Source organism: Nerophis ophidion, linkage group LG02 (assembly GCF_033978795.1).
Source record: "Nerophis ophidion isolate RoL-2023_Sa linkage group LG02, RoL_Noph_v1.0, whole genome shotgun sequence".
Lineage (NCBI taxonomy): Eukaryota > Metazoa > Chordata > Actinopteri > Syngnathiformes > Syngnathidae > Nerophis > Nerophis ophidion.
The window spans coordinates 13,863,823-13,889,251 of record NC_084612.1 but is presented as its reverse complement, the minus strand read 5'-3'; the positions used below and the strand labels follow the sequence as shown (position 1 = coordinate 13,889,251).

General features: G+C 38.7%; 1 long non-coding RNA gene across 1 annotated transcript; it reads right to left on the bottom strand.

Annotated features, from left to right (window-relative positions):
• Positions 1–233: 233 nt before the first annotated feature.
• Positions 234–9,428, bottom strand: LOC133569704 (uncharacterized). The gene is made up of 3 exons (XR_009809854.1): positions 9,361–9,428; positions 9,012–9,071; positions 234–794 (listed from the first exon to the last, which is right to left on the bottom strand). It is a non-coding gene; the product is annotated as an uncharacterized LOC133569704 (long non-coding RNA).
• Positions 9,429–25,429: the final 16,001 nt, after the last annotated feature.

Below are 25,429 nucleotides of genomic sequence, written 5' to 3'. Positions count from 1 at the left end.
CAGACGTTCCTCAAACGCCAACATTACTTTGACAATTCTCAGACCACCACCTGTGCTGCAAAAATCCCCATTTTTATTTTTTTCCTTCAGCATTTGTCACAACCTTCCAGGCATCTTTTTGCTTCCTGAGCCTCCCGCCACCGTCCTGCCAGAATCCCCCCCCGCCGAGCCCCGCTCATGCAGGCCCCCCGCCGACAGACTACCTTTCCCACCCGTGACTGATGAGACATGAATACAAATCAAGCGCTTCCAAAAGAGCCCATGCAGCCCCTCCCCGTCTCCCTTTCCTCCGTCGCCACCAAGGACACGCAAAAGACGTTCTGCTGATAAGGAGCCATCTCGCCTGACACATGATGGCGCCGCCATCATCGTTTGCAGGTTTTTGAGATTAAGGCTATGTTATCACTATAGGTCAGTTACCATTTCTCCCCCCATATGTGACATGTATCGGATTTTTCATGACAGTTTGTGGTCATAAAACCGATATGCATCCGATGCGACTGCAGTCTGGGCCCTCGGGTCTCCTTCATCCGACTTACACCCCCTTGAAAGGCTACAATCATTTCATTTCTTTACTATAATAGAAGGTCTCGGAAAAACTGGTGGACCAATTAGCACAAAAAAGTCAAAGATGTTTGGGAACTCACGCCAATTTTCCACCAATTCTGGCTCCAACTTCTCAACCACAGGTTCCTCGGAATAGATGTGGAAGTTGAAGCAAAGGTCAAAGTTCTTGACCTAGACCTGTTTTGGAGTGGTGTGCCATCAGGGCCAGCTCCGCCTTCTCTGCTGACCTAACATAATCAGAAATCATGATCATAATTAAAGATAAAGTTTTTTTTTTGTTTTTTTTTCCAAAATATCTAAAAGTATTCATATTCTCTTCATGTCATATTAGTTTGTATCCAATCAGAATTCAGCTAGCTTATGTTGCCATGCTGCACCAAATCAGCCAAAGGCCTTCAGAATCAACAATGCAGGCGTCTATGCACTGTAAGTGAACACAGACATACAGTTGATAGACAGTTGCGATAGCCAATCAGATCACAAGTTGTTGTCAGTAAGGCTTTCTACGTGGCCTCATGTTGAACGTGACATTTACGCGTCCTGTGATTGGATACTCACCGGGAACGTTAGCGGATGAATTTGAGACCACATAGAGTTGAGAGACAGTTGCGATAGCCAATCAGATCACAAGTTGTTGACAGTAGCTGTTCCGTTACGACTATAAGATGAATCAGTGTGTCATGCTAGTCATTTAATTAACATTGATACATGTGTATTTGTCGCCATCATGTGGTCAAGGCAGGTAATATATCTTTCAGAAGTGTGTACTTTGAATCAAACTTTATTGACCGAAAGTTGCATAGGCCAAGCAGTTGCCGATGCATTTTAATTGATTTTTAAATGCGCACGATAATAACCCGTTTTGTACTCTGTTGATGTGATTCAAAACCCAGTAAGGCATAAATGAGTTTTTGTATAGCAGGGGTCACCAACCTTTTTGAAACCAAGAGCTACTTCTTGGGTACTGATTAATGCGAAGGGCTACCAGTTTGATACACACTTAAATAAATTGCCAGAAATAGCCAATTTGCTCAATTTACCTTTAACTCTATGTTATTATTAATAATTTTTATCTTTGTGGAAACACTGATCATCTTAATGATTTCTCACAATAAATATATATTTTTGATGACATGTTTTAAATAGGTTAAAATCCAATCTGCACTTTGTTAGAATATATAACAAATTGGACCAAGCTATATTTCTAACAAAGACGATTCATTATTTCTTCTAGATTTTCCAGAACAAAAATTTTGAAAGAAATTAAAAATACTTTCTACAGATTTTCTAGATTTGCCAGAATAATTTTTTGAATTTTAATCATAATAAGCTTGAAGAAATATTTCCCAAATATTCTTCGTCGAAAAAACAAAGGCTTGAATGAAGAATTAAATTAAAATGTATTTATTATTTTTTGCAATAAAAAAAATAATTTACTTGAACATTCATTTAAATTGTCAGGAAAAAAAGAGGAAGGAATTTAAAAGGTAAAAAGGTATATGTGTTTAAAAATTCTAAAATCATTTTTAAGGCTGTATTTTTTCTCTAAAATTGTCTTTATAAAAGTTATAAGAAGCAAAGTAAAATAATAAATGAATTTATTTAAACAAGTGAAGACCAAGTCGTTAAAATATTTTCTTGGATTTTCAAATTCTATTTAAGTTTTGTCTTTCTTAGAATTATAAATGTCGAGCAAAGCGAGACCAGTTTGCTATTAAATAAATAACATTTAAAAAATAGAGGCAGTTCACTGGTAAGTGCTGCTATTTGAGCTATTTTTAGAACAGGCCAGCGGGCTACTCATCTGGTCCTTACGGGCTACCTGGTGCCCGCGGGCACCGCGTTGGTGACCCCTGCTGTATAGTATTTCTCCAGCAATGGTCATGTGGTGACATCAGTTATGGTATTTTGAGAGGTAATCATTGAAGTCGGAGATCACTGGAGGCCTAGATGGGAAACACACGGCCCGCCACTGATGTTTTGTGTGCATGCAGGTCACTTCAAGGACCCATTCAGGTCATATTATCGTATTTTCTGGATAGCAGAGCCAACCACTAAACTTTAGAAGACAATTTTTGCCATATATTAGCCGCATCGGACTATAAGCTGCAGATATACAGTGGGGCAAAAAAGTATTTAGTCAGCCACCGATTTTGCAAGTTCTCCCACTTAAAATGATGACAGAGGTCTGTAATTTTCATCATAGGTGCACTTCAACTGTGAGAGACAGAATGTGAAAAAAAATCCAGGAATTCACATTGTAGGAATTTTAAAGAATTTATTTGTAAATTATGGTGGAAAATAAGTATTTGATCAACCATTCAAAGCTCTCACTGATGGAAGGAGGTTTTGGCTCAAAATCTCACGATACACGGCCCCATTCATTCTTTCCTTAACGTGTGGTGTTCTTGGGATGCAACTCAGTATTCTTCTTCCTCCAAACACGACAATTTGAGTTTATACAAAAATGGATACATGGATGATACAGCAGAGGATTGGGAGAATGTCATGTGGTCAGATGACACCAAAATAAAACTTTTTGGTATAAACTCAATTTGTCGTGTTTGAAGGAAGAAGAATACTGAGTTGCATCCCAAGAACACCATAACTACTGTGAAGCATGGGGGTGGCAACATCATGCTTTGGGGCTATTTTTCTGCTAAGGGGACAGGGCGATTGATCCGTGTTAAGGAAAGAATGAATGGGGCCATGTATCGTGAGATTTTGAGCCAAAACCTCCTTCCATCAGTGAGAGCTTTGAATGGTTGACCAAATACTTATTTTCCACCATAATTTACAAATAAATTCTTTGAAATTCCTACAATGTGAATTCCTGGATTTTTTTTCATATTCTGTCTCTCACAGTTGAAGTGTACCTATGATGAAAATTACAGACCTCTGTCATCATTTTAAGTGGGAGAACTTGCACAATCGGTGGCTGACTAAATACTTTTTTGCCCCACTGTGTGTGTGTGTATATATATTATATATATATATATATATATATATATATATATATATATATATATATATATATATTAGGGCTGGGCAACGATTAAAAATTTTAATCGAAGTTAATCGCACTATTTCTCTGATTAATCACGATTAACTGCATTGTATACGCAAAGCCCAATAATGAATTCAAAAGTAGTATGTAGTGCAATATTCTCCCACATGAACAAAAGCGCCAAAACATTTGTTGTGCAAACACAATTTAAATCAGTCCTTGTTAAACAGTAGCAGTTAAATAGCATATTTTATGAAAATCAACTCAAAAAATGTAAATACAAACATTTAAGCTTATTACTACCACTGCCAGGGTATTTAAGTTATCCTGTTTGTTATGGAAAATAAATATGAGCCACAATCATAACATCTGAACAGGCAATTTCTGAGGTAACAGCAGAAACATTTTTTTATCAGGGATCTTATGTTTAAAAAAACTTATATTATAGGTAGTGGGCTGTTTTAGGGAATTTTTGATCAAATTATCCGTAGTAGCAATATTAATAATGTTGTGTTTATTCTGCGTAGTGCACTTAAAATAATTATGACCATATCTAGGAATTGATACGATGGGAATTTTCCGATTGTTTGCTTGGTGTTTTGATAAACTGAACGCATAGACATGGTACAGGGAATAAAAGAACTACCCTACCCAGCATGCAACAGGAGTGACGAGCATGCGCGGTAGCCCAGTATAGGTTGTGTCGCCATGACGGCATCTTGTATGTTGAGATATGCACGCTCTGAAAGCAAACGTTAAGAACTCAGCCAACACTCCTCGTCTGCATTATTCATAAATAGACAGACAACACATATAGTCCGCTGCTTTACAGGCCGCTGGATGTAGCCGGCAAAGTATTCCCATGCTAGCTAGCCGGTCTAGCAAGCACGCGTCATTCAGTCCAAAATGGCCCGATCTATCCACATTCAGAATTGTCTGGCGGTCGTAAGTGATCCCGGAGTGACCACGCTGTAAGCCAGCCATGAAATTTGCAGAATTGTCCGGTATTTTTGCCAAATTTTCCATCTTTACCAAGAGCCCCTCCACGCCGAAGCCCGTCCGGGCGCCGCCATCTTTATAAGAAAAGGCGTTAACAAAATAAAAGCATGTAAACAACATAAGCAAATGTGCAATAAAATAATTGTCGGCGTTAATAGATTGATGAGTTAACTCGTAATTAACGCATTAATTTGCCCACCCCTATCATACATATATATATATATATATATATTATATATATATACATACACACACAAACACACATACATATATAAATATGGCAGTGAAAATAATATTTTTGTTTTTATATTGAATATTTATATATTAAATGTATACAATAATGTAGTGTATAAAAAAAGTGAAATTTCGATCCCTATATACAGATAGGAGTTGACACGTGAACCCCATGACCACATATTGTGTTCCAGCGTCTGCCTGCACGTCTTATTGGGTGATATGTGGCTTTTACGACCATCTTCTATGAAGTTATTTAGCTCCAGAAGGACAAAGCCGGGAGAGGTGATTAAAAGTGCGAATGGAATGTCACATCTAATAGATACAGAGCATAGCAGTGGGGGACCAAATGGAAAAAGAGAGGCGGTGGACGGGCAGCCAGAGAAAAAGCAAAGAAAACGTCTTTGTTTCAGTCAGGTGAAGGGCTCACTGGTGGCCTCCCCTTCTGCAATCTCAGGTGTAATTACCCACAGAAAATGACGGGTAAGTGGACAAGACATAAGCCTTTTGAGGCCCATTGCCTCCCTCACACCAATTCCTCCGTATGACACCGAGAGGAAACATTTACAACAATAAAATGCTCACTAACCGCCGTCCCGGCTTTGCAGCATGCTGTTATGTTGCAGCACAAGTGTGTCCTTATTTTATGAAGAGATGGCAGTCTTGTAAATTGGCCGGTTGGTGGGATGAACAGAGGCAGTGCAATGAGACAAGTATCTTTGAAAAGGGATGGGAAATTAATGTTAAATTTGACGTAAATCGTATTAAAGTGTACTAAATGAAGGGGAGTAGGGGTGTACTGATATCACCTATCGGCCCGATATTAGCAAAAAACATGTCGGATTATAACATCTTGCATTTAGATTCTCCGCTATTAATGCCCTGATACTCGACAGCCAGTTAAAGGGGAACATTATCATAATTTCACAAGGGTTAAAACCAATAAAAATAAGTTCCCAGTGGCTTTTTTTTTTTTTCAAAGTTTTTTTCAAAATTTTACCCATCATGGGATATCCCGAAAAAAGGCTTTAAAGTGCCTGATTTTCGCTATCTGTGAAGCCACCGTCCATTTTCCTGTGACGTCATCCAGTGATGCCAATACAAACAACATTGCGGCTACCACAGCAAGATATAGCGACATTAGCTCGGATTCAGACCCGGATTTCAGCGACTTAAGATTCAACAGATTACGCATGTATTGAAACGGAAGGTTGGAGTATGGAGGTAGATAGCGAAAACGAAATTGAAGAAGAAACTGAAGCTATTGAGCGAATAGCTATTGACGCTATTCGGCGATCGCCTTCTAACCAACGATTGAGTGTTGCAGGATATCCATACATCTATGTGCCATGTCTGCCTTAGCATCGCCGGTAAAATGTGCAGACCAAACGATCGGGACGTTTGCATCTTGTGACACTGGAGCAACTTAAATCAGTCGATTGGTAAGTGTTTGTTTGGCATTCAATGTGGGTGTACATTAAATTTGTGGCATTAAATTTGTATGTACAAATGTACATACAGCTCGCTTAAATAGGATGTTAGCATTGATTAGCATGCCATGCTAATCGATGCACACTCCACGTAAGTCAACTTGAATCCGTCCCTGATCCTGTTGTAACACCCTCCGACAACACACCGACGAGGCATGTCTCCAAGGTACCGAAAACAGTCGAAAAACCGGAAAATAACAGAGCTGATTTGACTTGGTGTGTGTAATGTGTTTGAGAAAATGGCGGATTGACTACCTATGTGACGTCACGTTGTGACGTCATCGCTTCGAGTGCGAATAACAGAAAGGAGTTTAATTCGCCAAAATTCACCCATTTAGAGTTCGGAAATCGGTTAAAAAAAAAAATGGTCTTTTTTCTGCAACATCAAGGTATATATTGACGCTTACATAGGTCTGGTGATAATGTTCCCCTTTAACAGCTAAATGTCCTCCAATAAGCACTCAAAGTTGATTCATCATGTCATTTCCGAAAGGTAAACATGGTAGGCTATATAGCTAGCAGCTACACAACAGCTAAGCAGACAACAGCACACAAGCTGTACATACATAATTATTGTCCTTAATTGAACAATACTGCGGTCTAAGAGACCACAATTTTCGGTATAAATAAGTATAAAATAATCATAGTTGAATATTACTTACATATAAAATGTCTCCAAAGCAGAAGCTTATTGGAAAGTATCCAGTAACGAATGTGTCGGCATCATTCCATTTACTATGCAATGAGCTTAATTTGATGGAATATTGTGGGTGGTAATTGTGTCCGAAAAAAAAAAAGTTCTCACTCCATTTCAACTTAAAGACAGCATTTCCATTCCCTATGGTTAATAATGGATAGGTTAGTGTTTTCATACCTCCCATTGTTCTCTGTTTGAGTCATTTCACTTAATTGAACCTTTAATAACATTCTTCACGAAAAAATAATACAAGTATGTATGATTAATGCTGATGTCGTATCGGAGCAATATTGGGCCCCCTAAAATAATATTGTTTTATTATTTTTCAATACAATTTTTTTAAAACACCGCAATCTTGTATTGGAAGTTTGTTTTCCACAAAATAGCCTGATGCTGCAATTTAAAGAGTTTCAAAGTGCTTTTAGTGAGCCCTACTGGGAATATGTTGTGTTGTGTGTTTGTAGCTTCAATGCTTATATGCATTTAACCATGACAGAGTGTTTGCCTCCAAGAGTTATTCACTTTTTCTAACGTTTTATATGACATTTCTAACAAACACAACAAGGTGACAGAGTGCAAAAGTAGGACAAGAACAATAGCATCATTAGCATGTGAGCTACAGTGCTAACATTACACTGCACATTTCAACAACAACAACAAAAGTTCAAATTTACAGTTCGTACATGTGTTGGCAGAACTCCAGACTTTAGTTTAAGGTGAGATTTTTGTATTATTATTATTATTATTAGTATATATATATATATATATATATATATATATATATATATATATATATATATATATATATATATATATATATATCCTTCCATCCATTTCTACCGCTTATTCCCTTTGGGGTCGCGGGGGGCGCTTGTGCCTATCTCAGCTACAATCGGGCGGAAGGCGGGGTACAACCTGGACAAGTCGCCACCTCATCGCAGGGCCAACACAGATAGACAGACAACATTCACACACTAGGGCCAATTTAGTGTTGCCAATCGACAATTTGTTCAATTAATAATGGAGACATCAAAGAAGAAAGATGTAGGTGGGAAGCGGTGTATATGCGGCCGCCTTTAGCAACACAAACACAGCCGGTGTTTTCTTGTTTACATTCCCGAAAGATGACGGTGAAGTTTTTCTATGGAACAGAGCGGTCAAGCGAACGTGGTTCTCTACCACGTCAACCAGAAGGTTTCAGTGAGAAAATGGTGGTAATAAGTTGGCTCTTACCGTAAACATGAGCGGAGAGATTGCGTCTTTCCAGCTGCACTTGTCAAAGTGGCAGCTGCGGATTCTCTTTCCTCCTACCACCGGCCGCCCCCGACTGTCGGATGCTTCCAACGTGGAGGAAGAATCGGCTGCCTTCGCCTCGTCGAGAAACGTGGCTTCCCTCGGATACACTGGCGGTCACCACACCCCTCCGACCTTCAGGTTGTACAGGTACGACCATATAATCTCACTAAAACACTAGTAAGACAATAAGCATATAAGGGATTTTCCAGAATCATCCTAGTAAATTTGTCTAATAACATCTGAATCGCTCTGCTGTCTATTTTTTTTTCTTCTAGTCCTTCACTCTTACTTTCCTCATCCACGAATCTTTCATCCTCGCTCAAATTAATGGGGAAATTGTCGCTTTCTCGGTCCGAATCGCTCTCGCTGCTGGTGGCCATGATTGTAAACAATGTTCAGATGTGAGGAGCTCCACAACCCGTGACGTCACGCGCACAATGTCTGCTACTTCCGGTACAGGCAAGGCTTTTTTATTAGCGACCAAAAGTTGCAAACTTTAAAAAAAAATATGGCAATATCGCGAAATGACCAAGTATGACACATAGAATGGACCTGCTATCCCCGTTTAAATAAGACAATCTAATTTCAGTAGGCCTTTAAGGTGGACTGAGGTGTTATCATGTCTATGAGACTTCAAAAGTGACAGAACGCCAAACAAGTTCAGAAAATAACAGATTTTAACATCAAACAGAAGTCAATTTTGTATGAAAGTGGAACTGACCTGTGGACCGGTGTTGTACCGGAGATAGTGTTCTACTCCAGTCCTTTGGTTGGGTTTTGACTGTAATGACAAGGGGAAATAGAAAAATCACGTGATTATTTTTCGTAATTCCATCCAAGTCGCGATGAGATGGCGACTTGTCCAGGGTGTACCCCGCCTTCCGCCCGACTGTAGCTGAGATAGACGCCAGTGCCCCCCGTGACCCCAAAAGGGAATAAGCGGTAGACAAATGGATGGCTGGATGGCTGGCATCCAAGCAAACAACCAACTCAATAATATACAGACCGAAGCTCACTAAACAAAACCATCTTTAACAAAACACAGAAGAAAACCAGTAACGAGAGCTTACAGGCCAGCGAGCGCGGTTTAAAGCGTTGTTCACCCTTGGGCAAGGTGATGGAGCTGCCAGCTGCTGGAAAGTGCAAACACTGTCAGAATGGCAAACATCATCATTTCCTCTTAAAGAGACACATGGGGAAGCTAAATAGTCTTCTTGCACCTTTAACATACTGTGAGTGATGCAAATATATTATATCCACACATATTGGAGTATTATTTGTTTTACATAAACATGCTCACAGCTTTTTTGATGCCAACTCATTTCTACGCTAAAACTAATGTTAAGTATAAAGTATAAATTATTCAGGATAACAAGTGCGTTGTTTCCATAGTGCTGGTTCGTTATCATTAGCAGTAAGTAAACATAGACTGGAGAAAAGCCTGACATCATCACTCTGTTCATAATGTCATTTCACCCAAGGCATCCATCAGTGTTGAACATACACACACACTTTCTTACATGCATAAACACATACACGCACACACACACACTTTCAGTACATATTCATACTCACAGTGCATCAGTGTCAGCAGGAAACTATTTTACGATCAATTTGGATCCACGGAGGAGTGAGTCGACGTTCCTCCCGGCAAAGCAAATATTGATATCAATTTGTCGATGGTGAAATGGGAAACTACAATTGTTTTGCTTTTTTTGTTGAAAGACGCAATGTCGATAAGTGAAATGCATATGTTCACCCTAATGCACCAAAATTGAAAATAATAATTTTTCAATAACACTTTAAAAATTATGTATTAATTGCTGCATTTTTGTGTAGTCTGATAAAAAGCATGTATTTTAAAATTGAATTATTATTATTATCCTTTTATTTATACAAACAAAATTATGTAACAATTAGTTGTCTGATAAAAGGCATGCATTTTAAAATGGAATTATTATTATTATTTTATTCATACAACCAAAAGGGACGGCGTGGCGCAGTGGCAGAGTGGCCGTGCGCAACCCGAGGGTCACTGGTTCAAATCCCACCTAGAACCAACCTCGTCACGTCCGTTGTGTCCTGAGCAAGACACTTCACCCTTGCTCCTGATGGGTGCTGGTTGGCGCCTTGCATGGCAGCTCCCTCCATCAGTGTGTGAATGTGTGTGTGAATGGGTAAATGTGGAAGTAGTGTCAAAGCGCTTTGAGTACCTTGAAGGTAGAAAAGCGCTATACAAGTACAACCCATTTATAAATTATTTAACAATTAGTTGTCTAATAAAAAGCATGTTTCTCCAAATTAAGGGAGTTTAAAAAAAAAAGTAAAACCCCTAAAATTTACTTAATGAAAACAATTATTGTCACAACTTGGCTTGGACATGGATTGTTTCTTCGACGCAGATGGGGATCAGCACGAGCGAGGCGTGGACGTGAGTACATGACATTTATTTAATAAACAAACAACAAAAGATGCTCACCATGGAGGTACAAAACTTGGCTACACAGTACAAACGTGAAACAAAAACACCTGCCCGATGGCATGAAATGATGGACATAAACTAAAGGACTTCGCACAAAAACAATTGGCTATGAACTATAAACAAAGACTTACTTGGACAAAATGAACAGCGTAGCAAGGCATGAAGCAGATAAAAGAGGGCGTGAAGGAGGTGCAGCATGGGTAGCGTGTGTGAAGATCCCAGAATGAAGACAAGAAAAAGAGTGACTTTAGTAGCTATGATAATTAGTGAAAACAGGTGTGAGGCTGAGGACAGGGACGTGACATGACAGGTGAAAAGTAATGAGTTGGCATGGAGACGAAAACAAACCAGGAAGTGCCAAGACTGAACTTAAATGTCCAAAAAACTAAACATAACCTGACCAAAACCAAAACATAAACTTACAGGCGTGACAATATGTAATAATTTTCATGTCAAGTCATCATTAAATGGCCCTGATATGTCAAAAGTCATTAATATATCATGTTCTTTTCCGACACCTTTATAACTGATAACAGTAGTTCAGCCGGGATATGCTCATTTCAAAATGAGATTTACAGCCCCAAAATCATGTTATTGTTTTCATTTCAATGCCCCGCCCTTCACTGTTTTCCCAATTTCAAAGTCTGTGAGTTAATCACATCCAGGTTTCCAAATACGCACCGCCATCTTTGACTATCTACTGCCTCTGGTAAAGTTACTAAACATGTCAGACCTTAGTAAATCTAAAAGGCGTTGTTACGATTCTCAACTTATTCATGACAAAGCCAGTAACAAAACAAAGATTTGTGTTGGGATACCTTTGAAAGATGGAGATAATTTTTTTCATCTGACACCACACTTGCTAATTTCCTCCTTGATAGGCAAGTAAGGCGTTTACGTTTTCTTACTATTTGTAATAAATGAAAATGGACATTTCGCATGTAAACTATATTGTCCAATACGGTCTACAATTTTGTCCAAAAAAGTTAGTATGTTCGTGCAATGAATGCTTAGTGTGATAATGCTTAGCATGCTAGCCCGGTCAATAACACATCGACATATAGGCTAACAGGGGAAATGAATGCCCGTTAGCCTGTATGTCGGTGCGTATTTGAACTGACAGGGCAACATATATTTTCGACAAATAAAACCTGTGTGGATATGGGTAGTGTCAGTGCCTATTTCGTTCTCAGTATGCTGATACAAATGAGTTCCAACGGCTGTGAAACGTATGAGGCTAACCAAATCACATGATAAAATACTTCCTTATTTGTGTAGCTTATAGGCAATACCTTGGTAAAATGTCTCCTCTTTAGTTTTGAGCATAAGTTAGGCTGCTAAGCATGCCTTAATTATTTTCACCAGTATAACCATTGCCAGCGTTGGTTGTAGTTTGTTTTAATCTTTGTTTTCTGATAGTACCGACAATAGATAGATAGATAGATGGATAGATAGTACTTTATTGATTCCTTCAGGAGAGTTCCTTCAGGAAAATTAAAATTCCAGCAGCAGTGTACAGAGTTGAGATCAATTTAAATAAAAGTAAAAAGTAAATAATGGGGGTTTAAATGGAAACAAAATAGAGAAATATTACAATAAGAATAAAAACTAAAAAGCAACAATGGGAATACAAATATAACAGTAAAATAAGAATATAACAAGACAAAGTAGGCAGTAGTGACCATGTTATGAAAAAAATAACCATATGATAGCCATTTGTTGTGATATTCTACGCAGGCATGACATAATTCTTCCTGAAAATAGACTAAGTTATGTATAAAATGTGTTAGTTGGAGATTTGTTATCGACAAAACGCTTATCTATTCAGTTATTATGGTACCAGCACCTCAAACCCTAGTAAAAGGCAGTAGAAGTTTGAAATAAGGGGGACCGGAGGGTGTGTTCCAACTATCGTGGGATCACACTCCTCAGCCTTCCCGGTGGGGTTTGTTCGGGTGTACTGGAGGGGAGGCTACGTCGGATAGTCGAGCCTCGGATTCGGGAGGAGCAGTGTGGTTTTCGTCCTGATCGTGGAGCTGTGGACCAGCTCTATACTCTCGGCAGGGTTCTTGAGGGTGCATGGGGGTTTGCCCAACCAGTCTACATGTGCTTTGTGGACTTGGAGAAGGCATTCGACCGTGTCCCTCGGGAAGTCCTGTGGGGAGTGCTCAGAGAGTATGGGGTATCGGACTGTCTTATTGTGGCGGTCCGTTCCCTGTACGATCAGTGCCAGAGCTTGGTCCGCATTGCCGGCAGTAAGTCGAACACATTTCCAGTGAGGGTTGGACTCCGCCAATGCTGTCCTTTGTCACCGATTCTGTTCATAACTTTTATGGACAGAATTTCTAGGCGCAGTCAAGCCGTTGAGGGGTTCCGGTTTGGTAACCGCAGGATTAGGTCTCTGCTTTTTGCAGATGATGTGGTCCTGATGGCTTCATCTGACCGGGATCTTCAGCTCTCGCTGGATCAGTTCGCAGCCGAGTGTGAAGCGACCGGAATGAGAATCAGCACCTCCATGGTTCTCGCCCGGAAAAGGGTGGAGTGCCATCTCCGGGTTGGGGAGGAGACCCTGCCCCAAGTGGAGGAGTTCAAGTACCTAGGAGTCTTGTTCACGAGTGAGGGAAGAGTGGATCGTGAGATCAACAGGCGGATCGGTGCGGCGTCTTCAGTAATGCGGACGTTGCACCGGTCCGTTGTGGTGAAGAAGGAGCTGAGCCGGAAGGCAAAGCTCTCAATTTACCGGTCGATCTACGTTCCCATCCTCACCTATGGTCATGAGCTTTGGGTCATGACCGAAAGGATAAGATCACGGGTACAAGCGGCCGAAATGAGTTTCCTCCGCCGTGTGGCGGGGCTCTCCCTTAGAGATAGGGTGAGAAGCTCTGCCATCCGGGAGGAACTCAAAGTAAAGCCGCTGCTCCTTCACATCGAGAGGAGCCGGATGAGGTGGTTCGGGCATCTGGTCAGGATGCCACCCGAACGCCTCCCTAGGGAGGTGTTTAGGGCACGTCCAACCAGTAGGAGGCCACGGGGAAGACCCAGGACACGTTGGGAAGACTATGTCTCCCGGCTGGCCTGGGAACGCCTCGGGATCCCCCGGGAAGAGCTAGACGAAGTGGCTGGGGAGAGGGAAGTCTGGGTTTCCCTGCTTAGGCTGTTGCCCCCGCGACCCGACCTCGGATAAGCGGAAGATGATGGATGGATGGATGGATGGAGTAGTCCAGTCGATCGAGCTGGATTTGGCTGTGTATCTGGCAACCTCAGTCAGGGAGAGAGAGAAGGGGACTACAGAATTTTGACCATGATTGCATTACCATTTCTGGCCACATTATTACATATGGCACCTTTAACCATAACACCATGTATTTTCAAATTTGGCGATTACTCCATTTGTATATTAATTTTATCCCAATTTCTCTAGAAATTGGTACATTTTCGACCGTCAGCAATCAAATAACACATTCTTGGTGTAAGTAATTAGCATGTTTTCTGACACTAACAGCGCTGGCCTTAAAAATATTGTTGTTGGGTGAAAATTTGGTGGGGGATTTTTTTAATTGAAAAAAACAACAAAAAAAACCAACAACATAGACTTTGCTTCTTGTTGGTAAATTAAAACCATGTCCATCTGTAAACATATGTTTATTGTCGCTTATTTGTGTACGAATTCTATCTCAATTTTGTAGAAAATGGTTGATTTTTTTTTTAATGTTAGACTGCCTGCAATCGAACAACAATCACATCCTTGGTGTAGATAATAACATGTTTCCCACAATAACTGTGCAGACTTTTCAGAAAAGCACGCATCTCCAAATTTGGTGTATTTTTTCAATTAGAAAACAGTGAAACAGACTTAGCTTCTCCTTCAGTAAATCATATCCATCTCCAAATGTAGTATTTTTTTAATTAAAAACAAAACAAAACAAATCAAAACATATGTTTCTTTTGGGTAAACAATATTAACATGTCGGGCACAGGTGTCAATCTTAAGCCCGCTACGTCATTTTGTGTGCCTGAAAAAAATGTGTGGCAAGAAAATACAGTACCTCTGGGTTTTATTTTTTAATTAAATGCAATAATTATTTCAATTTTGATATAAAAAAATGCATATCTTTTAAACTTTAATATCGTCTGATCGTGCCATATATTGTATTATTATATACTGTATTACAAAACATTGTTGTAGAGAAATAATAGTTAAATATCTGCTTGACACTTTTACTTGTGATTTCAAAGCAAATTATCCATTCAATACATAACTATGCATAGGCAATTGTGTAATAATATCAGGTGTTGATTATACATTTATATTAGTGTTGACAAATTATGTTTTTTAAATTATATGCATCACACTTGAATTTAGAATCAATCATGATTAATCACAGGTTATTACCCGCAAGCAAAATTGAAATTAATAAAAAAAAAAAAGGTCTTCTTAAGGAAGCCATTACTGCGATGTGGCGCTTAATAAAAAATAGATCTCCAAATTGGGTGTTCTCCATGTTTATATAAATATTAACCCACTTTTTTTATAATAATAATCAAAAAATGTTGTGGTGGTAATAAAATGTTTTATGACAAAAGAGCAGCCCAAAAAATATGGTTTCCTGTTAAAAAGCACATATTGCAAAATTGGGTTTAGAGTTTTTTCCCTTTTATCTAGAAAACAAAATCACTTTCCAATATAGTGCATCAAATGTTTGTTTAATACAAAAAATAACACATAGTTTTTTTGCATCACTGTCTGGTAATACCATATAATGCCAAATTTGGTATTTTTTATTTTAATCAGGAATATCAGTATATATATATATATATATATATATATATATATATATATATATATATATATATATATATATATATATATATATATATATATATATATATATATATATATATATATATATATATATATATATATATATATATTCCCTAATGTTGGAAACGACTTGACACATGACTTTAATGCTTCAATGCATTTCTGAGAAAGAACTTTAAATAAGATCTTAACAGGATTTGTCAGTTTGATGTAGATTTCTGGAAAAGCCATTTGTATTCCTTTGAGGTTGCATGAGTTTATTGGCAATCTCATAAATGTGATTCTTTGAAACTGTAGGCTGCTCTGACATTGTGTGCGTGTGTGTGTGTGTGTATGTGTGTGTGTGTGTGTGTATGTCGCATGCGACTCTTAATCTGCCTTGAAAGCCCATCAAAAAGCATGAAGTGCTCGACAGCAAAAGGAAACGTATAGAGAACACAGTCGCCTTTCCCTTTTTCTGAGATCTCTGTAACAACGTCTTTTATGTTTTATCAAGCTTAATGAGGACACAATTCTCTTGAACGTCTTAATTAAGATTTATCTCATCCACCCAGATGAGGACAAATGTTAACTTTGGGACATCAGTTATAACCACAGTCGAGGATGAATGTGAGCATAGGTATTTGTTGTTTTTGTGTGGGCTTTGAATAATGTGTGGCCAAACTATTACATAAATAAAATACATATATATATATATATATATATATATATATATATATATATATATATATATATATATATATATATATATATATATATATATATATATATATATATATATATAAATAAATATATATATATATACAAACACATCCATACTTATGTATGTTTGTATACATATATATGTAAATATATAAATATATATGTATATATACATATGTATATATATACATATATATACATATACATACACATACAGTATATATATGTATATGTGTGTGTATATACATATACAGTATATACATGTGCATATATATATACATATATATATATATATATATACATATATATACACACATATATGTGTATATGTATATACAGATATACAATATATACACATACATATATACAGATATACAGTATATACACATGCATATACAGTATATATATATACACATACGTATACAGTATGTATATGTATGTGTGTATATACATGTGTATATATACACATATATATATATACACACATACATATATACATATATACACACACACACATATATATGTACACAAATATATATGTGTATGTACAGATAAACATTATATACACCACTATTTAAGGGACACATACTACCGTTAGACCACCATTAAAAGCCTCTAGTACAAAGCAGAGTACCTGTAAGTAATCTGCATAATGTGTCTAAACTAAGCTCTTTTTTTATAATGCTGTTAATAGGTGTTATATATATATATATATATATATATATATATATATATATATATATATATATATATATATATATATATATATAAATATATATGTGCATACACACACACACACACACACACACACATGCGCGCGCACACATACACACACGAGTACGTATTAAAATGTTGACAACAAGCTTACATTTTTGGAAGAATCCGTACATTATGTCGCTATAAGAAAATATCTATTGTTTATAAGGAAAATGTATCATAATCATTTATCCGTCTAATTTAAACGAATCCAATTCTCTCAAGTCAAACCGCATTTGGTCCGGATCTGATCCAGACCATGCGTTGGTCAACAATCCTAATTAGTGCGCAACCCAAGGGTCCCTGGTTCAAATCCCACCTAGTACCAACCTCGTCACGTCCGTTGTGTCCTGAGCAAGACACTTCACCCTTGCTCCTGATGGGTGCTGGTTGGCGCCTTGCATGGCAGCTCCCTCCATCAGTGTGTGAATGTGTGTGTGAATGGGTAAATGTGGAAGTAGTGTCAAAGCGCTTTGAGTACCTTGAAGGTAGAAAAGCGCTATACAAGTACAACCCATTTAATTACACATTAAAATGTTCAATTTGACAGTAAATCCTGTTATAGTGATGACCGTTTGGATTTAGTCTTTTATTTTCCTGTGTTTAGTATTGTTTCCTTTCGGACTGTTTGTTTTGCTGCACCTTCACTTTCGGTTCACTTTCCTGCCAGCGCACCTGTCAAGTCTACTTGGCTTCACTTGATGCTCCTTGCCAGTGCTAGATTATTGTCAGTGTGCATGTGTTACTTAGTTGCCACTACGTGCCATGTGCTGGCCTTTTGGATCTGCCGTGTTGCTCTCTATGTAAAGAATTTAGTTATTTGACCTGAACTCCACCTTGTGTCTCTGCATACTGGGGTCACGCCATTTGCCGACATGTGCCACCTTGACAATTTTCTCTAAAATATTAACTGATAAGTAGCTTATTTCATGGTTTTCAATTGAAAAAAGCAAACTGTGTTGTATAGGTGCGAAACATAGGCATAAAAAAAAGCGCTTTTCAGTCAAGGCTAGTTTTGTTGACATGTGAAGAGACATTTAAAGATACTAGTTTTTCTTTTTTGCCAGATGACTACTGTACAAGACAAAATAAGAATGTTATTCTGTGCTGAACAGCTAAAAATTGTTGTTCTTAGAGTGAACAAAAAAATATAATCCACAACATTAGTTTGTGAACGGGGGGGGGATATGAAAATGATTGACAGACTATGTTGAGACGGTAATACAAAAATCAGCACTGCAAAATTATATTAAAATCATCTCCCTGTATGATCAGTGTCAGAGCTTGGTCCGCATTGCCAGCAGTAATTTGGACCCGTTTCCAGTGAGGGTTGGACTCAGCCAAGGCTGCCCTTTGTCACCGATTCTGTTCATAACTTTAAAAAGATTAAACAAAATAAAACACATTTTTATGCATATGTAAATGTATTCAGCTATCAACATTCATTCACTTTCTTCTTTCCTTCATGGATCTAAACTTTACCACTGTCGGTATTTTTTTTCCTATATTTTCATTTAATGATGTAGGTGAATGTTGTCTGTCTATCTGTGTTGACCCCGAATGCAGCTGAGATAGGCTCCAGCACCCCCCGCGGGACAAGCGGTAGAAAATGGATGGATGGAAGGTTGTAGGTGTATTTATTTCAGTTTAAAAGTGTGGAAAGTTTTTTGCTTTGGTCATGAAATGATGATAATGGTGTGCCAGGGCATACATGCATATGCCCAATGTAATCAATTATTCTCACCTGTATGTAGATCATCGGTCGTTTTTAAAAACCGTCACATCTCCACTTTCTTGGCGAATAATGCCAACAAACTTAGAATTTTGCAAGTTAGTTTCAACGTCATTTAATACAGCGGCACTCAATGCCTCTAGCATTTCATCTCTGGCAAAGTGCATTACTTTGACGTCGACCAATAAGTAGTAATCAATAATAAATGTTCATAGTTTTTTTTGATTGATTGAGACTTTTATTAGTAGATTGCACAGTACAGTACATGTTCCGTACAATTGACCACTAAATGGTAACACCCGAATAAGTTTTTCAACTTGGTTGGGGAGGAGACCCTGCCCCAAGTGGAGGAGTTCAAGTACCTAGGAGTCTTGTTCACGAGTGGGGGAAGAGTGGATCGTGAGATCGACAGGCGGATCGGTGCGGCGTCTTCAGTAATGCGGACGTTGTACCGATCTGTTGTGGTGAAGAAGGAGCTGAGCCGGAAGGCAAAGCTTTCAATTTACCGGTCGATCTACGTTCCCATCCTCACCTATGGTCATGAGCTTTGGGTCATGACCGAAAGGATAAGATCACGGGTGCAAGCGGCCGAAATGAGTTTCCTCCGCCGTGTGGCGGGGCTCTCCCTTAGAGATAGGGTGAGAAGCTCTGCCATCCGGGAGGAACTCAAAGTAAAGCCGCTGCTCCTTCACATCGAGAGGAGCCAGATGAGGTGGTTCGGGCATCTGGTCAGGATGCCACCCGAACGACTCCCTAGGGAGGTGTTTAGGGCACGTCCAACCGGTAGGAGGCCACGGGGAAGACCCAGGACACGTTGGGAAGACTATGTCTCCCGGCTGGCCTGGGAACGCCTCGGGATCCCCCGGGAAGAGCTAGACGAAGTGGCTGGGGAGAGGGAAGTCTGGGCTTCCCTACTTAGGCTGTTGCCCCCGCGACCCGACCTCGGATAAGTGGAAGAAGATGGATGGATGAACTTGGTTAATAATTTGACCCGGCAAATATAAACAAAACCCCAAAGGGAATAAGCGGTAAAAAATGGATTGATGGATGGAAGTATAAACAAAACACCGGCGGAAAGCGATAATCGATTAAAAAAAACAACAACAAGCAAACCGGGTGGTAAAAATAAAGATTTAAAATCTGCTCATACTTCCGGAAATTTGCGACCTTTCGGATTTTAATGCATAAAAAGACAAAAAGTGCTATAACACAAACACTGACTACAGTATAGTGATTCACTTGTTGATTTCCTACAAATGTTTAAGCCTTGGTGGAGGTCTTTACTCTCTATAGTTGTGCTATGACGCCTACAGTAGACCACATTACAGCACAGATAGGAGGAGACAATTATCACAAAGTACCAATAATCAGTGTTGTAGTGGATCACCGCCAAACACCCCCATGACTACTTGGAGACCCCCGCTAGTTGTTCCCCTCATTTATTAGATCCTCCCGTGTCAGCTCATCAATGGCACCCCTGCAACTGTTGTTGTGCAAACACGGCAGTAAAATCGGCGAGCACCTGTTCGAAACTGCTGCTGCTGAGGCCCAAATGTGTTTGCTCAAAGCACAAAGGAGGACCAAAAGTGACGCTACCCTGGTGCCTGCTGGCCTCATTTCCTGCTGCCTAATTACCGCCGCCAAGGAAGTTTGGGGAGTGTTTGTTTGTGTGCAACTTCTTTGCGAGAGTCAAATATGTGTGGCCCCTAATCAGTGGGCCTGTGGTATTACCAACAATAATTAAAGGTCTTAGTGGACACATGCGTGGACAGCACCTTTTAGCTCTTATTTCCAAAATTGTGTACACTACTGAATTGGGATCTTATGGCCGCTTATGTGGAAAATGATACTGGCGTCTGGTGGTGTCCGAAGAGTATAACATACAATGGAATTTGGGGGAAAAAAAGAGAAAAAATTTAAATTTGCATGTCACTACACATGAGGTACACGTTTGTGTAATTATGGACCAGTGACATGCTGTCAAGGGAGGCAAGTGAGGCAGTGCCTCACCTGCCACCAGGTGGCTTAACCATGAGATGTTCCAAAACGAAGTAATAAAATAAAATAAGTTTTAATATAAGGCTTCACGGTGGCAGAGGGGTTAGTGCGTCTGCCTCACAATACGAAGGTCCTGCAGTCCTGGGTTCAAATCCAGGCTCGGGATCTTTCTGTGCGGAGTTTGCATGTTCTCCCCGTGAATGCGTGGGTTCCCTCCGGGTACTCCGGCTTCCTCCCACTTCCAAAGACATGCACCTGGGGATAGGTTGATTGGCAACACTAAATTGGCCCTAGTGTGAATGTGAGTGTGAATGTTGTCTGTCTATCTGTGTTGGCCCTGCGATGAGGTGGCGACTTGTCCAGGGTGTACCCCGCCTTCCGCCCGATTGTAGCTGAGATAGGCGCCAGCGCCCCCCGCGACCCCGAAAGGGAATAAGCGGTAGAAAATGGATGGATGGATGGATGGAAGTTTTAATATTTCTCTTTTGGTTTATGCTTCCTATGTTATTTTGGTGTGGTTCTTGTATATTTTGATAATTTTCATGGTCAAAATCACGGAAATGCCATGTTTTCTGATCAAAACAATGCAGCAGATGAGAAGTGAGTCAGACACAGGTGGTGCCTCCACGGCTACACACAGTGTGTATAAGGCATGTGCGTGCGAGGGGGCGCATGCTTATTGCCACGTGGAAAAGGCATGTCCTGAGGCAGCAAGTACCTCTGCCTCAAGGTAGGGGGCGATATATTGTCAACTTGCAGTTCAATACCTCAGCAGTACTCCGACTCGCCACACTGGGAGAAGTGGGGGCGCTCAAGCTAGCAGACACAGGTCTCTCCAGCGGAAGCCAGCATTTTTTTCTTTTTTTTTTTTTTTTAACTGTATTTATAACAAACATGGCATTTTTATTAGAGTAAGCCAGAGTTTGTGAGGTTTTTATGTCGGATGCAAAAATATTGTTTAATTTCTTGGAATGAAATTAAATTAAATGAATGTTTCTGCCAATATGGAGGATTATATACTGTATTCAAGATGAAATACTTCTCTAAACTGGACTTTTAAGACAAAATTAATGCGATCATACGAAGTACTTTTCATGGAGGATAGCTATTGCTGCTTCAGATGCAAATACAGTAAGGTAATATACACTCACAATACTTGATTTATTCTATTTATTTAACTTTTATCAAACAGTTTTTGGACCCATTTATCATGTCATGATATAATTATGATAATGTTTTTATGAAAGTGAATAACTCCCTTTTTTTCCCTGTAACTCTAATGTGCAACCTAAATCAACAATGACTAGATCTGTACATACGAATTTAAGTAAAAAAAAAAAAGAAGAAAAAAAGTATGTATGCCTCACCTGGTGTTTAGTTCACCGCACGTCACTGCTATGGACTAAGTGATTTTTAGTTTTTATTCTAATTTAGGTCCAATAAGCCCAAATAGCAAAGAGAAATAAAAAAGCATGTAAACAAACAGCTTGGGCCTTAAGACGTTATTAAGGAGGGGCCACAAACTTTAATAGCGATGTAAGCTTATAACGTTACACTCAGATTTTGACAAAAACATGATGTTCTAGATCAGTGGTTCTCAACCTTTTTTCAGTGATGTACATTTTTGGTTGAACAAAAGAGATAAAGAAGTAAAATACAGCACTATGTCATCAGTTTCTGATTTAATAAATTGTATAACAGTGCAAAATATTGCTAATTTGTAGTGGTCTTTCTTGAACTGCTCGGAAAAAAATATATATAAAAATAATTAAAAACTTGTTGAAAAATAAACAAGTGATTCATTTATAAACACATATTTCTACCTATAGAAGTAATCATCAACTTAAAGTGCCCTCTTTGGGGATGGGAATAGATCCATCTGGATTTATGAACTTCCACAAAAAAATAAATCTTTAACATCAATATTTATGGAATATGTCCCCCAAAAAATCTAGCTGTCAACACTGAATATTGTTGTATTTTTTTTGTCATAGTTTATGAACTTACATTCATATTTTGTTGAAGTATCATTCAATAAATATATTTATAAAGCATTTTTGAATTGCTGCTATTTTTAGAATATTTAAAAAAAATCTCACGTACCCCTTGGCATACCTTTAAGTACCCCCAGAGGTACGGGTACCCCCATTTGAGAACCACTGTTCTTGATAAACAAAATATTCAAACTTAAACTCATCATGTCTGTAGCTGACTGACAAATAATTGACAGGCTTTATTTTAAGATGTGCAGCAAAAGCCTAGTTTTTTTTTTTTAATAAGTAAAGACATGATGAAAACTTAAAGTGTTTATTTAAAAGCCTCTGCTCTCAAAATTGAATCGAACAAATACGCAAGATGATAAATATTTGTTTTCATATGCCAGGGCCGTGCTTCTCAATTATTTTCTATTACACCCCCCCCCCACCAGGAAGAAAAAAATAATTGTATTTTTCTTAAAGCACACACCTGGATTGGCAACCATAAATCCTGAATAATTCAATATAATGTCAATAAAACCCATCCATCCATCCACTTTCTACCGGTTATTCCCTTTTGAGGCGGCGGGGGGCGCTGGCGCCTATCTCAGCTACAATCGGGCGGAAGGCAGTGTACACCCTGGACAAGTCGCCACCTCATCGCAGTGTCAATAAAACTTTTTATTCTATTTTAATGTATAGCAGACTATATATAAAGTGGAAAATAGTAAATTGTCCTTTGGGCGCAACAAGAAAAGCCCAACGTGTTTGTGGAGGTTGTCCTCCTGGCGGTTCTTCAGACCACCAAGCACTGACATGAGAGCCTGTTTCAAGGTTACAATAATTTTTAATTTTTCAATAAGTCCCTCAGTTTCTTTCCAGCAATTGTCTTTTTGCTTTTTTGCTCTTGCTTTGGCTACAGCTCCAATCCCGTCTCTCCTCCTGGCTGCTGCTTATAACAGAGCAACAGGTGATTAGATAACAATGTCCAGCTGGGCCATCTACGCACCTGTCGCCGATTTCGAGGCCGGTCCAGGCACATCCCGCTTCGCTGCAGGCTCGCAGGCCACACCCCCCTACACAGTGTTTAAAACCTTTTAATTGATATTTTAACCTTATAAAAATGTTCTTTGAGTGCAATAGGAAACATATGTTTATAGTATCATAAGATTTTCTGTTAAAATAAAGCCAATATTGACATTTTTCGTAGTTCCCTTTATTTGGAAAAGTATCGGCTGGTACCAGATCATTGGTATGACATTTAAAAAAACAGTTGTGGATAAAAAAAAACTTTCCTACTCTGAAATGTTACAGTACATCATGTTGGAAGTGCTCAATCTCCTGTAATTAAGGCAGTCAGGATTAATGACTAATGAGCAGGTTTTGTAGTGCACAAGTTTCCCAAGCGGGGTTGGAAACATGATATGGCACAACCCTGATAAAGCATGTTCACACGCGATCCATCAATCACACAGCTCCCCTCCCAGGGGGGGCACCACTATTTAAGGGTGACATACTACCGTTAGACCACCATTAAAAGCCTCTAGTACAAAGCAGAGTACCTGTAAGTAATCTGCATAATGTGTCTAAACTAAGCTCTTTCTTATAATGCTGTTAATAGGTGTTAGGTGTTAAGAGGTGGTCTAAAAGTCGACCCCCCCACGTGCATTAATATCATCTCAATGAACTCTTTCATTTCACCGTTTTCGTGTCACTTTTCTTGCTAGTGTGTTGTCAAGTGGTGCAAAGACGACGCTAATGCAAACTGACACGTGAAATGTAGCTCATTGGACCGTCTGCCACCTTCCACATCACACAAACAAGAAGGAAGTAATCGTGGTCGACTAGGAAGTAGGGAATAAACTGATTTTCAGATTTAATCTGGTTTAATGTAAATATATTGAAACAAAAGACTTTTATGACTTTGTTTTCCATTGTATTATTATCCTTCTTAAGCAATCTCAAAAATTATTATTTTTGCTCCTAGAGTTTATGAGATATAGATTGCATATACTAAAAAATGTGGTATGCGAACTTTAGGACGCACCCAAAAAACGTATCCTGACTACTTCTGAGTTGTTTGTTTGCTGAATAATTAGATTTTGGAGATTTGTAAAGAAAAGGGTCTGCAAGGTCTCATTTTATGGTCAGGTTGTCCTTTTACAGCAGCCTTACTAGACGTACAATAATTATCATATGTGTATGATAAGTTCACCCTTTAAATGATATATAATCAAATATTTCATAAATACCATAATATGTATATGACAGTACATGTTTATTAGCAAAAACTAGCAGAACAGAACTAGTCGGTTCTGCTAATGCATTGGTTCTCAAACTTCTTTCAGTGATGTACCCTCTGTGAACACATTTTTAATCCAAGTACCCCCTGATCAGAGCAAAGCATTTTTGGTGAAAAAAAGAGATAAAGAAGTAAAATACAGCACTATGTCATCAGTTTCTGATTTATTAAATTGTATAACAGTGTAAAATATTGTTCATTTGTAGTGGTCTTTCTTGAACTATTTGGAAAAGAAGATATACAAATAACTAAAAACTTTCTACTCATAGAAGTAATCAACTTAAAGTGCCCTCTTTGGGGATTGTAATAGAGATCCATCTGGATTCGTCAACTTAATTCTAAACATTTCTTCACAAAAAAAGAAATCTT